Source organism: Hypanus sabinus, chromosome 10, assembly GCF_030144855.1.
Source record: "Hypanus sabinus isolate sHypSab1 chromosome 10, sHypSab1.hap1, whole genome shotgun sequence".
Classification (NCBI taxonomy): domain Eukaryota; kingdom Metazoa; phylum Chordata; class Chondrichthyes; order Myliobatiformes; family Dasyatidae; genus Hypanus; species Hypanus sabinus.
Genome location: NC_082715.1, coordinates 135,282,548 through 135,296,486, shown reverse-complemented (window position 1 = coordinate 135,296,486; position 13,939 = coordinate 135,282,548). Strand labels below are relative to the sequence as shown.

Genomic DNA, 13,939 nt, shown 5'->3' with positions numbered 1-13,939 from the left:
AGACTCTCCTGAGTATACAGACTTTTCTCATTATACAGACATAGTGTATATCATCTGAAGCTTCCAAGCATAATTGTGAAATACAACATACAAGCAGATAATTCCTTTGCTCAATAATCTTGTCTTAGCACAATACAGAAAAGAAGTATAATTAGGTTAATACCTACTTATCTATTCGAAGGCTACTTCTGCCTGCAGCCTTGAAGCAGGGGCAATCACACAGTATAACTAAAGAAAACCAGGACATCAGGCGATTATGCTTTGATTACTCATTTTCAGGCTAGTTATTCATTTAGCAGCCCCCCCCCAGGAGTGGTTTAAGGCTGCTGTGAAGAAAAAATCTCTTTAACCCCTTAGTATCTAGCTAGTAACAAAATTTCTTCCACAAGGGGTGTCTCAGATCAGGTCCATGACATCCTAAATGAGCAGGGGGAGGAGCCAGAAATCTTGGTACATATTGGTACCAGTGACATAGGTAGGAAAAGCAAAGCGGTCCTGAAGAGAGAATATAGGCACTTAAGCAGGACGTCCAGGGTAAGAATCTCTGGACTGCTGCTTGTGCCACGCGCCAGTAAGGATGAGAGTGGGGTGACCTGGCGGATGAATGCTGGCCTAGGAACTGGTGCAGGGGGCAGGTGTTTAGATTTCTGGATCACTGGGATCTCTTCGGAGTGATAGGGCAGAGGATGAGGTTGGTGGTTCACAAGGCAGTCCGTCGTGAGACTGTTGGCAAGGAGAGGCTGACGACAGGGCAAGATTGCAGTCGACAGGATGATTTGAAATGTAAAAGGGGGACAAAATCGAGAAGGGTGATGAATCAGGACTGGAGGTGTTATATGTGGATGCACGAAGTATGTAGAATAAGGCCGATGAACTTGTATGATGCTCTGGGTAACACGGAATTGTGGCTGAAAGAAGATTATAGCTGGGGCCTTAATATCTTGGGATACACATAATGTCAAAAGGACGGACAGGTAGGCAGAGGGAGTGGGGCAGCACTGTTGGTAAACAACGGAAATCAAATCATTAGAAAGATAGGACTGGAAAGCATAGAATCCTTGGGGGTTGAGTTAAGAAACTGCGAGGGTAAAAAGACACTGATGGGAGTTATAGACAGACTTCCAAAAAGTAGCTAGGATATAGGGTACAAATTACAACAGGATATAGTAAAGATGTATAAAAAGGGCAATGTTGTGATTCTCACGGGGGATTTGAATATGCAGGCAGATTGGGAAAACCAAGTTGGTGCTGCATCCCCAGAGGGGGAGTTTTGTAGAATGCCTATGAGATGGCTTTCTAGAGAAACTCGTGGTTGAGCCTGCTAGGGGAACAACTACTCTGGATTGGGTGTTATGCAAAGAGACATTAAGATAAAGGAATCCCTTGGGGAGCAGTGATCATAATATGATAAAATTCACTCTGCAATTTGAGAAGGAGCTGAAGGGCCATCCGATTCCTAAATGGACTTTGAAGCTTTGGACACGAGCTCACTTTTTTTAAATATAGAGTATTTCTGTTTTTTTCACTTTTTTTAAATAATCTATTCAATATATGTAATTGATTTACTTGTTTACTTGTGGATACAATAGGGTCTTTTAAGAAACTTTTGGATAGGTACATGGAGCTTAGAAAAATAGAGGGCTAGTAATTTCTAAGGTAGGGACATTTCGGCACAACTTTGTGGGCCGAAGGGCCTGATTGTACTGTAGGTTTTCTATGTTTCTATGTTTATTATGTTCAATATTATTTATTATTATCATTTTTTTCTCTCTCTCTCTCTGCTAGATTATGTATCGCATTGAACTACTGCTGTTGCTAAGTTAACAAATTTCACGTCACGTGCCGTTGATAATAAACCTGATTCTGATTCTGAAGTCAGATGTAACAGCATTACAGTGGAAATTACAGGGGCTTGACACAGGAGCTGGCCAAAGTTGATTGGAAGGGAACACTAGCAGAGGTGATGGTAGAGAAGCAATGCCTGGAGTTTCTGGGAGCAATTCGGAAGGTGCAGGATAGATACATCCCGAAGAAGAGAAAGTGTTGTAAAGGCAGCTTGACGCAACCGTGGCTGGCAAAGGAAGTCAAATCCAACATAAAAGCAAAAGAGCAAAACTTAGTGGGAAGTTAGAGGATTGGGAAGTTTTTTAAAAAACAACAGAAAGCAACTAAAAAAAAACATAAGGAGGGAAATGATGAAGGTAAGCTAGCCAACAATATCAAAAGTTTTTCCAGATACATCAAGAATAAGAGAGTGGCAAAAATAGATATTGGACTGCTGAAAATGACACTGGAGAGGTTGTAATGGGGGAAGAAGGAAATGGTAAATTAACTGAATAAGTATTTTGCATTAGGCTTCACTGTGGAAGACATTAGTGGTATGCCGGAGGTTTGAGAGTGTCAGGGAACAGAAGTGAGTTCAGTTGCTATTACTAGGCTGAAGGTGGTTTGGAGGCCAAAAATCTGAACATAAATAAGACACCTGGACCAGCTAGCCTTCAGCCCAGGGTTCTAAAAGTGGTGGCTGAAGAGATTATGGAGGCATTAGTAATTATCTTTCTTCAATCACTAGATTCCAGCATGGGTCAGGGGATTGGAATATTGCAAACGTCACTCCATTCTGCAAGAAGGGGGAGAGGCAGAAGGAATAAAACTATAGGCCGCTTAGTCCAACCCCACTGCTTGGGAAGATGTTGGTGTCCATTGTTAAGGATGGGGTTTCGGGGTACATGAAGGCACATGATAAAATAGACCAAAGTCAACATGGTTTGCTTAAAGGAAAGTCTTGCCTGACAAAATTGATGGAATTCTTTGAAGAAATAACAAGCAGGGTGGACAAAGGAGAATTGGTAGATGTCATATACTTGGATTTTCAAAAGGCCTTTGACAAGGTGCCACACATGATGTTGCTTAACAAGTTCAAAGCACATAGTATTACAGGAATGATACAAGTATGGATAGAGCATTGGTTGATTGGCAGGAGGCAGAGGGTGAAAATAAGGAGAGCCTTTTCTGCTTGGCTGCCAGTGACTGGTAGTGTTCCACAGAGGTCCATTTTGAGACCACTTCTTTTTACATTATATGCCATCATTTTGGATGACAGAATTGATTGCTTTGCTGCATTGTTTGAGGATGTAATGATGATAGGTGGAGGGACAGATAGTATTGAGGAAGTAGAGAGGCTCCAGAATGTCTTAGACAGATTAGGGGAATGGGCAAAGAAGTGGCAGCTGGAATACAATATCAGAAAGTACATGGTCATGCATTTTGGTAGAAGAAATAAAAGGGTAGACTATTTTCTAAATGGAGAGAAAATTCAAAAATATAAGGCACAAAGCAATCTGAGATTTCTTGTGCAAAATTCCCTACAGGTTAACTTGCAGGTTGAGTCAGTGGTGAGGAAGGCTAGTGCAATGTTAGCATTCATTTCAAGAAGACTACAATATAAGAGCAAGGATAAAATTTGAGGCTTTACAAGACACTGGTGAGGCCCCATTTGGAATATTGTGTGCAGTTCTGGGCCGCTTATCTAAGAAAGGATGTGTTGGCATTGGAGAGGGTTCAAAGGAGGTTCACGAAAATGATTCTGGGATGGAAAGGCTTGTCGTATGAGGAGCATTTGATGGCTCTGGGTGTCTACTCATGAGAATTCAGAAGAATGAGGGTGCCCTAATTGAAGTGTATCAAATGTTGAAAGATCTTGATAGATTGGATGCGGAGAAGATGCTTCCTATGGTAGGGGGAGTCTAAGACTAGAGGACACAGATTTAGAATAGAGGGATGTCCATTTAGAATGGAGATGAGGAGGAATTTCTTTAGCAAGAGAGTGGTAAATCTGTGGAATTTGTTGCCACAGGTGGCTGTGGAGGCCAGTCACTGGGTGTATTTAAGGGAGAGGTTCATAGATTTTGATTAGTCAGGGCACAAGAGTTATGTTATGAAGGCAGGAGTATGGGGCTGAGAGGAAATGGTGCAGCAGACTCAATGAGATAAGTGGTCTAGTTCTGCTCCTATATCTTATCATCTTATGGTTGAAAACATGTTTTCGTAGGTAGAAAAGGCCAGAACAAGAAAGGTAGAACAAAGGCGATTTTCTCAAGACCTAAAGCTGATGGAAGGGTTTTGTTCTTTATTTCCATGCAGCAGTAGTTGACATTTTCACTAACTCTGAATCCAAGATTAACTCAGAACTATATTTGTGTTCCAAGTTCCCAATCCATGGATTAGATTGCTGGAGTTTGGCAGTATCTGGGAGATCCATCCACTCCCATTTCCTCTGCCTGTGCTTCCAAACACACCCCATGAATTATTGGTGGACCGGACAGAAAGTCACCCATGGCATTCCGTGGCACCCAAGAACAACAAGGTTTTTGACTACGAATACCAATTAGCTTGTTAGCAAATGTTCAGTTTCTGGTAAATAAAATTGACTGGATTGTCATATCAGAGGGACATTAAGAACATGTGCATGCTCTACTTCAGGGAATCATGGTTAACCCCTTCTGTACCGGACACAGATTGACTGGTTCCCTGCACAGTCGGGATAAGACTGTCGAGTCTCTCAAAAGCAGAGGTGGATGTGTATGCCTCATGTTCAACTCCTCTCGGTGCACAAATGTGTCAGAGTTGTCCCAATTCTTCTTGCCAGACCTGGAATATCTTACAATTAAGTGCTCCTGCCATGGGAGGTTTCTGTGATCATTTCTCCAATGTCACGGTGCTTTCATAAGGGTGAATCCTCACAAGGCATGGGCCCCAATGGAGTACTAGGTAAGGCTCTGAAAACTTGTGCCAACCAACTGGTGGGAGTATTCAGGGAAATTTTCAACCTCTCATTGCTACAGCCAAAGTTCCTACCTGCTTCAAAAGGGCAACCAGTGCTCAAGAAGAGTAGTGTGATCTGCCTTAATGACTATCATCCAGTAACACTCACATCTACGGTGATGAAATCTTTGAGAAGTTGATCATGGCTAGAATCATTTCCTGCCTCCTCAAGGACCTGGACCCACTGCAATTTGCCTATCGCCACAAGAGGTCTACAGCAAACACAATCTCAATGGCACTTCACATGGCTTTAGATCACCTGGACAATACAAACACCTTTATCGCTATCATTCCCACAGGCCTGATCCCTGAGCCTCTGTACCTCTCTCTGCAATTGGATCCTCGACTTCCTAACTGGAAGACCACAACCTTTGCGGATTAGTAATAATATCTCCTCCTCACTGATGATCATCACTGGCGCACCTCAGGAGTGTATGCTTAGCCCCACTGCTCTACTCTCTCTATACCCATGACTATGTGGCTAGGCTTAGCTCAAATGCCATCTATAAATTTGCTGCTGATACAACCTTTGTTGGCAGAATCGTAGATGGAGATGAGAGGTCATACAGGAGCAAGATACACCTGCTAGTTGAGAGGTGGCACAGCAACAATCTTGCACTCAATGTCAGTAAGACTAAAGAGCTGATTGTGTACTTCAGGAAGGGTGAGATGAGGGAACACAAGCCAATCTTCATAGAGGGATCAGAAGTGGAGAGAGTGAACAGCTTCAAGTTCTTGGGTGTCAAGATCTCTGAGGATCTAACCAGGTCCCAACTTATCGATGCAGCAATAAAGAAGGCACGACAGTGACTATAATTCATTAGGAGTTCGAGGGGATTCGGTTTTTTCGCCTAAAACACTCAAAAACTTCTACATATATATCATGGAGTGCACCCTGACCGGCTGCGTCACTGTCTGGTGTGGGGTGCACAGGTTCAAGATAAGCTACAGTCAACTCCATCTTAAGTACTTGCCTCCGTAGCCAAGACTGCTTCAAGGAGCGGTGCCTCAGAAAGGCGGTGTCTATCAGTAAGCACCCCCACCACCCAAGACATGCCATGTCTCCATTGTTACCATCAGGAAGGGGGTACAGAAGCCTGAGGGCACACAGTCAGCGATTTATGAACAGCTTCTGCCCCTCTGCCATCCGATTCTTAAATGGACATTGAACCCATGAACACTACCTCACTTACTTACTTTTTCTGTCTTTGCACTATTTTTAATTTAACCAATCAATATACATATATATACTGCAACTGATTTTCTTAATTATTTTTTTTTCTATATTATCATTTATTGTATCATACTGCTGCAGTTAAGTTTATTGATTCTAAATTCTGAAGCGCTAAGTTTCTGCGCAAGCAAGGTGCTATTAAAAGTGTCTGCAAGCATCGGGCCACATGCCTCAAAAACAACCAATGTTTTTATATAGAACGCTCAGCAGCTACTTTAACACAGCAAGCTTCACAAACTACAGTCCAGTGCAAGAGTCTTACCTGGACTCTTTCTCTGGACTGTAGTAATTTTATGTATTGCACTTTACTGATGCACAGGAAAAAAACAAATTCATGTCATATGTGAGTGATGGTGAACCTGATTCTGATTTGAGTCAATGCTGGGACAGGTTCCTCATAGCTAACGTGACAGATTTGGATGTGAATGTGCACAGAAGGAATGGCAATGTTGCTGTTGATACTAAAATCAAGATCTTGTTGATAGTGAATTTCGTTACAGTGAATTGCAAAGATATCTTGATCAGTCAGGGAGATGCACCGGGGAATGGCAAAAGGTTTTCAATTCAGTTCTGTGTGAGGTGGCACATTTTCGACATTCAAACCAGGGTAGGATCTACACAATGAATGACTAGGCGCTGATGAGTTTTGTGGAACAGAGGGAGCTGGGAATTCAATGCACCGTTCACTGAAAGCGGCTTTTAGCTTGCAGCCCCTCTCCCCACCATCTGCCGTGACACTCAACCATTTGCCCTCACACTCCACAGTCCCCCTCCCCAAACCCTCCACATCCCCCACCATTCCCTTACCCTCACCCCCACATCCCTCATCATCTCCTCTCCACTCACCCCCCACATCCCTCATCATCTCCTCACCCTCACCATTCCCTTCTCCTCACCCCACATCCCTCATCATCTCCTCTCCCCTCACCCCCACATCCTTCATTATCTCCACTCCCCTCACCCTCCACATCCCCATTATCTTCTCCCCCTCACCTTCCACATCCCCATTATCTCTTCTCCCCTCACCATTCTCTTACCCTCACCCCCACATCCCTCATCATCTCCCTCAACCCCCACATCCCCATAATCTCCTTTCCCCTCACCATTCCCTTCTCCTCACCCTCCACATCCTTACCTTCTCCTAACTCTCCACAGTCTCCCCTACCCACACCCCGTCTGCCCTCCATCAAGCCACTGTGTCCACTCCCTTCACCCACCAGCCCACCACCATCTCCCCGACACTCCACCCGGAGTCCCCTCTCCCCTTGCCATCAACATCCCCACCATCTCCCCAACACTCCATCGTCACTCTGTCCTGCTCCTTGTCTCCTCTCCATCAACCCAAAGTATGCACTCCCCTCATACTCCACTCCCCACCTTCTCCCCAACACTCCACCATCTTCTCTCCCATCACCAGCCACTTCCCCTGACCCTTCACATCCCTGCCATATGCCCTCCCTTCATCTCCCATCGCCTCTGCTTCAAACATCTCCCCATTCCCTCAGTCTCCCTTTTCCCCACCCCCAAACCCCCAACTCTTATTCCTCCGCCTTCTGATCCCCAACCACAAACACCTCTCAGTTCACCCTTCATCCACTGTGTCCTCCCACAGTGGCCACCTTGAGACGGGTCCTCCACTGGGACCAGTCCCAGTCCTGCAAGAGGATCACAAACTGCACCGGTCCCCAGTTCAGCGAATGTCTGTGATGTAGAGCCGGGCTCACTCCCCACTCTCCTACCACCTCCACACTACTGAATTGGAGAGTGGATCCAGACCTAACAGGGTTACCAGGATGGAGGGCGGGTCACTAAATCCAGGGTGGTGTGCCTCAAGATTAATTACACCCATACACAGCCTAGACCTTTCCTCGGGATAGCCTGTTCTGTCCATCAATGTGTCCCAACACTCATCATCATTTAGAGGAGCCTGAAAGACAGGATCAGGCCATTTGGCCCATCAGGCTGAGCCTGGATTGCAACCAGTGCCATGCGCCAATCAGGGTAAGAGTAGAATGATTTGGCAGGTGAATGTGCTGCTGAAGAATTGGTGGAGGGGCTAGAGTCTCAAGTTTTTGAACCATTGGGATCTCTTCTAGGAAGGAATGACCTGTATAAGAAAAAAGGGTGGTTACACGTGAACCTCAGGGGAACCAATTTCCTCATGGGCAGGTTTTCTGGAGCTCTTGGGGAGGGTTTAAACTACTTTGACAAAGGAATGGGAAGAGGAGTGATAGGGCAGTTGGTATACAAACAGAAGCAGTGTGTAAAGAGACTGTCAGGAAGGACAGCAAATGGTTGTGTAGAATTGTAGTCAGTGGATGAGATGAAGCGTAACATGGTTGCAAAATCTAAAAGAGGGATGAAAACAGGACTGAAGGTGTTATATTTGAATGCACACGGTATATGGAATAAGGCAGATGATATTGTAGCACAGTTACAGATTGACTGCTGGCATAGTAAGCTGAAAGAATATCATAGTTGGGAGCTTAACATGAAAGATACTCATTTTATTGAAAGGATGGGCAGGTTGACAGAGGACGTGAGGTGACTCTGTTGGTGAAAAATGAAATCAAATCCTTAGAAGAAACTTGGGAGAGGAGCCCTTTTGGGTAGAGACAAAGAAACTACAAAGGTAAAAAGACTCTGATGGGAGTTATATACAGGCCTCAAAACAGTAGCCAGGATGTGGGCTTCAGATTACAATGGGAGATAGAAAAGGCATGGCGAAAGGTCAATGTTACAATAGTCATGGTGGATTTCAATATTCAGGTAGATTGGGAAATCCAGGTGTGTACTGGAACCCAAGAGAGAATTGGTGTAATGTCTATGACATGGCTTTTAGAGCAGCTTGTGGTTGAGCCTACTAGGGAAAAGGCAATTCTGGATTGGGTGTTGTGTAGTGTACAAGATTTCAGTAGAGAACTTTAGATAAAGGAACCCTTAGAAAAACCCTTAGTGAGCATAATATGATAGAATTCACCCTGCATTTGAGAGAGAGAATCTAAAATTGGGTGTGTTGATAATACAGTGTAGAAAAGGGAATTACAGAGATGACAGAACGTTAATTTGAAGGGGACACTAGCAGGGATGACAGCAATATAGGAATGGGTGGAGTTCAGAAGGTGCAGGATAGATACATCCCAAAGGTGAAGGTATTCTATTCTAGAAAAACAACAAGGAGAGAAACGTAGAAATATCTTGCAAATAATATAAAAGAGGACACCAAAAATTGTTTTTTTTCTGAAATATAAAGATAAGAAAGGTGAGAATAGATATTGGACCACTGGATAGGTAATAATGGGGTACACAGAAATGGGGATGAACTTAATAAGTATTTCATATCAGCCTTCACTGTGGAAGACACCAGCCGAATGCCAGATATTCGAGAGTGTCAGGGAGCTGAAGTGAGTCTCGTCACTATTACTAAGGAGAAGGTGCTTGGGAAAAAGAGAAGTCACAAAGTAGATAATTCACCTGGACCAGATGGGTTCTGAAAGGGGTAGCTGAAGAGATTGTGGAAGTATTATCAGTCATCTTCCAACAATCACTAAATTCTGGAAAGTTTCTAGAGTACTGGAAAATTGCCAATGTCACTCAACTCCTTATGAAGGGAAGAAGGCAAAAAAAAAAAGGAAATTATAGGCCAGTTAGTCTAATTTCTGTGGTTGGAAAGTTGTTGGAGTTGATTGTTAAGGATGTGGTTTCAGGGTACTTGGAGGTTCATGATAAAAAATGGGCCAAAGGGGAAATCTTGCCTGACAAATCTGTTGGAATTCTTTGAGGAAATAACAGACAGAATAGACAACCGAGTCAATGAATGCTGTTTTCTTGGATTTTCAGAAAGCCTCTGACAAGGTGCCACACATGAGGTTGCAAAACAAGATAAGAGCCCTTAGTAAAAATACTATTATGGATAGTGCATTGGCTGATTGGCAGGAGGCAAAGAGTGGGATTACAGGGGGCCTTTTCTGGTTGGCTGCTGGTAACCAATGGTGTTCTGCAGAGTTTAGTTTTGGTACCACTTCATTTCACGTTATATGTCAATAATTTGTTTGATGAAGTTGTTGGCTTTGTGGCCAGGTTTGTAGATGATACTGAGGTAGGTGGAGTTGAGGAAGTAGGGCCTCTCCAGTAGGATTTATACAGCTTAGGAGAATGGACAAAGAAGTGGCAAGTGGAATACAGTGTAGGAAAGTGTATGGTCGTGCACTTTGGTGGAAGGAAGAAAGGCTTAGGCTCTCTTCTAAATGGGGGAAAACTCAGAATCGGGGTGCAAAGAGACTTGAGAGGCAAGATACAAGGTTAACTTGCAGGTTGAATTGGTAGTAAGGGAAGCAAATGCAATGTAGGCATTTATCTCAAAATGGCTAGTAGATTCAAGATTCAAGAATGTTTTTTGTTGCTGTTCTTCTGTACACAGGTGTAAAAGAGTGAAATAATTTCCTCTGGATCCAATACAGCATAAAAAAAACACTAAGCATAATGAAAACAAAAAAAACCCACAATATATACAAATATGTAAGATTAGCTTGTATGTAATGTTAGCATTTATTTTGAGAGGACTACAGTACAATATAAAAGCAAGGATATAAGACTGAGGGTTTATAAGGCATTGGTCTGACCGTGCTTGGAGCATTGTGAACAGTTTTGGGCCTCTTATCTAAGAAAAGATGTGCTGGCATTGGAGAGGGCCCAGAGGAGGCTCATTGGAATTATTCTGGGCCTGAAAGGGTTAATGTATGAGGTGTGGTTGATGGATCTGAGCAGGAGTTCAGAAGAATGGGGTGGGGGGGAGGTGGGAGTGATCTCGAATATTGAAAGGCCGAGATAGAGTGGATGTGAAGAGGATTTTCCCTATGGTTACGTTTTGTAACTCCAAAACCTACAATTCATTGAAACCAAAAATATGGAGTCGGGAATAACGGTCAACTTCATTTTTACTTTAAAAGCGAGATGCAGCTGATGACGTATGCCATTCATGTACATCCCACTTATGACCATGGTGAATTTACACAACAAAGGATGCTTAATCAAACAATATTTTTACAATATTACTGATATTCTAAATACACACAGGGGAGTCTATGACTAGAGGGCACAGCCTCAGAATAGAGGGACATCCCATTAGAACAGAGATGAGGAGGAATTTCATTAGCCAGAGGATGGAGATCTGTTGGAATTGATTGCCACAGTCAGCTGTGTGAGGCCAAGTTACTGGATTTATTTAAAGCGGAGGTTGATAGTCTCCTGATTAGTAAGGGGAGAAGGTAGGAGAATGGGGTTGAGAGATGATAAATCGGCAGTGATGGAATGGTGGAGCAGATTCGATGGGCTGAGTGGCCTAATTCTGCTCCTCTGTCTGATGGTTATTCAGCATGAACGTGGCTGACATATGCTGATCCCAGCTCCTGTACCCATTCCCCAACCCCCACTCTTCAGTTCCTTACTCCCTTAAATATTTATCCGACTCCACCTCAGATATACCCAGCCACTTGGCCTCCCCACCATCGGGGCAGAGAATCCCAGATATTGTACACTCAGACATTGAATTCCAGTAATTTTCCACACATCGCCATTTGAAATGAGAGGCCCCTTTTTTGCAGCAAGTGACCCCTGGCTTTGGCTCTCTCACTGATGAAGAGAGGTATGCTATTGAGATTCTTAGCAGATACCCTATCACGCCCACTCAAGACCATACATCAATGTTCCCTAAATTCAGGTCCAAATTGTCTCACCTCTGCTGGTAGATCATTCAAGTCAAGTCACTTTTATTGTCATTTCTACCATAACAACTATGTACAGTACATAGTAAAAATGAGACATTTTTCAGGACCATGGTGTTACATGACACAGTACAAAAACTAGACTGAACTATGTAAAAAACAACACAGAGAAAAAAAACAACTACAGACCTACCCAGGACTGCATAAAGTGCACAAAACAGGGCAGGCATTACAATAAATAATAAACAGGTCAATAGGGCAGTAAGGTGTCAGTCCAGGCTCTGGGTATTGAGGAGTCTGATAGCTTGGGGGAAAAAAACTGTTACATAGTTTGGTCATGAGAGCCCGAATGCTCCGGTGCCTTTTCCCAGACGGCAGGAGGGAGAAGAGTTTGTATGAGGGGTGCGTGGAGTCCTTCATAATGCTGTTTGCTTTTCGGATGCAGCGTGTAGTGTAAATGTCTGTGATGGTGGGAAGAGAGACCCCGATGATCTTCTCAGCTGACCTCACTATCCGCTGCAGGGTCTTGCGATCTGAGATGGTGCAATTTCTGAACCAGGCAGTGATGCAGCTGCTCAGGATGCTCTCAATACAACCCCTGTAGAATGTGATGAGGATGGGGGGTGGGGGATGGACTTTCCTCAGCCTTCGCAGAAAGTAGAGACGCTGCTGGGCTTTCTTTGCTATGGAGCTGGTGTTGAGGGACCAGGTGAGATTCCTCACCAGGTGAACAGCAAGAAATTTGGTGCTCTTAACGATCTCTACCGAGGAGCTGATGGTTATTCAGCATGAACGTAGCTGACATATGCTGATCCCAGCTCCTGTAGCAATGAGTCGATGTTCAGCAGGGAGTGGTATATCCGTGCCCTCCTGAATTAACCAGGTAAATCTCCACTGGACTGCCACCAATTTTACTCTTATCATTTTTATTTGTTCAGGGACTAAAACCGTGCACAGAACTCCAGCTGTGGCCTCACCAATGCCCTGCACAATGGTAGCCACTCCACCACTCCTAAACACCACTCACTGTACAGTAAAGGCCAAAGTGGTGTTTGTCGTCTGACCCCCTTGATACAGAATCACAATGTCATCATCAGATTTCCTTCCACTGCTTCTGTGTCATCAGCAGACATCAACATCTCACATCTCGTTCCCTCCTCCTGGCCATTAAACAGTGAACAACCGTGGCCAAAAACCGATCCCTAGGGTACTCCAAATGTTACCTCCTTACAGTCTGAAAACAACCCGCCCATTCCAGGTGCAAGCAACACGCCAGCTTGTCAACCTCAGACGAGGAAACCTAATCACCTACTCTTGAGATTCAATGCCATAGTTAACTCTGAGTTTGCCATCGTCAAATGCCAGGAGGGTCACAGCAATCAGAAAGTATTCAGAAGCAGCGGTGCAAGTACAATGTGTTTTTAATAGGTCTGTGGGACATGCCCAGAACGTAAAGCTATACTAATGGAGAGAGACAAACTAAGCCAAATCACAGATTGATAAAGGGTGTAAATGACTCATTCTGATACAGACAGGAATGCAGAGAATTTGACCTTGCGTCCAGTCGGAAGATGATGTGTTGCTTCACCAAATTGCTTTGAGCCTCACTGTTATCAGAGGTCACCATAAAGACTAAAATTGCCCTATCTGAAATGTTGTCCTTCACCCATCAACCCCTTTTGTAAACTTTTTACAGGGTAGAAAAGGTAAAGGATTTGTGTATGGGGATCTCAAACGCAACAGCACATCAGTTCTGCTGTGTCTGTCAGTTCACCAGCAATTGAATGCCGCTGATCCTTGAAATGTGGAGGAGGAGATGCTGGAGAGGACAGAATATCAGTCACAGCAAGGAGATCTCAAATATGAGCACGCATCCATGATATGAATTGACAAATTGCCATAGAGTTGATAACAGTAAGATTCACTGACTCTTGTTTTCAGAAGGGATTCACTAAGACATCGCACCTGCAGATACTATAAGACCATAAGATAAAAGAGCAGAATTAGGCCATTCAGCCCATCGAGTCTGCTCCGCCATTTCATCATGGCTAATTCATTATCCCTCTCAACCCTATTCTCCTGCCTTCTCCCCATAACTTTTAACACCCTGACCAATCAAGAAACTATCAACTCCACCATAAATATACTCAATGACTTG

At 43.9% G+C, this 13,939-nt stretch overlaps 1 long non-coding RNA gene across 1 annotated transcript in view; it reads right to left on the bottom strand.

Moving 5' to 3' along the window:
• The window catches only part of LOC132401158 (uncharacterized), a 32,451-nt gene that overhangs the window by 17,388 nt on the left and 1,124 nt on the right, over window positions 1–13,939 (bottom strand). The window lies entirely within an intron of this gene.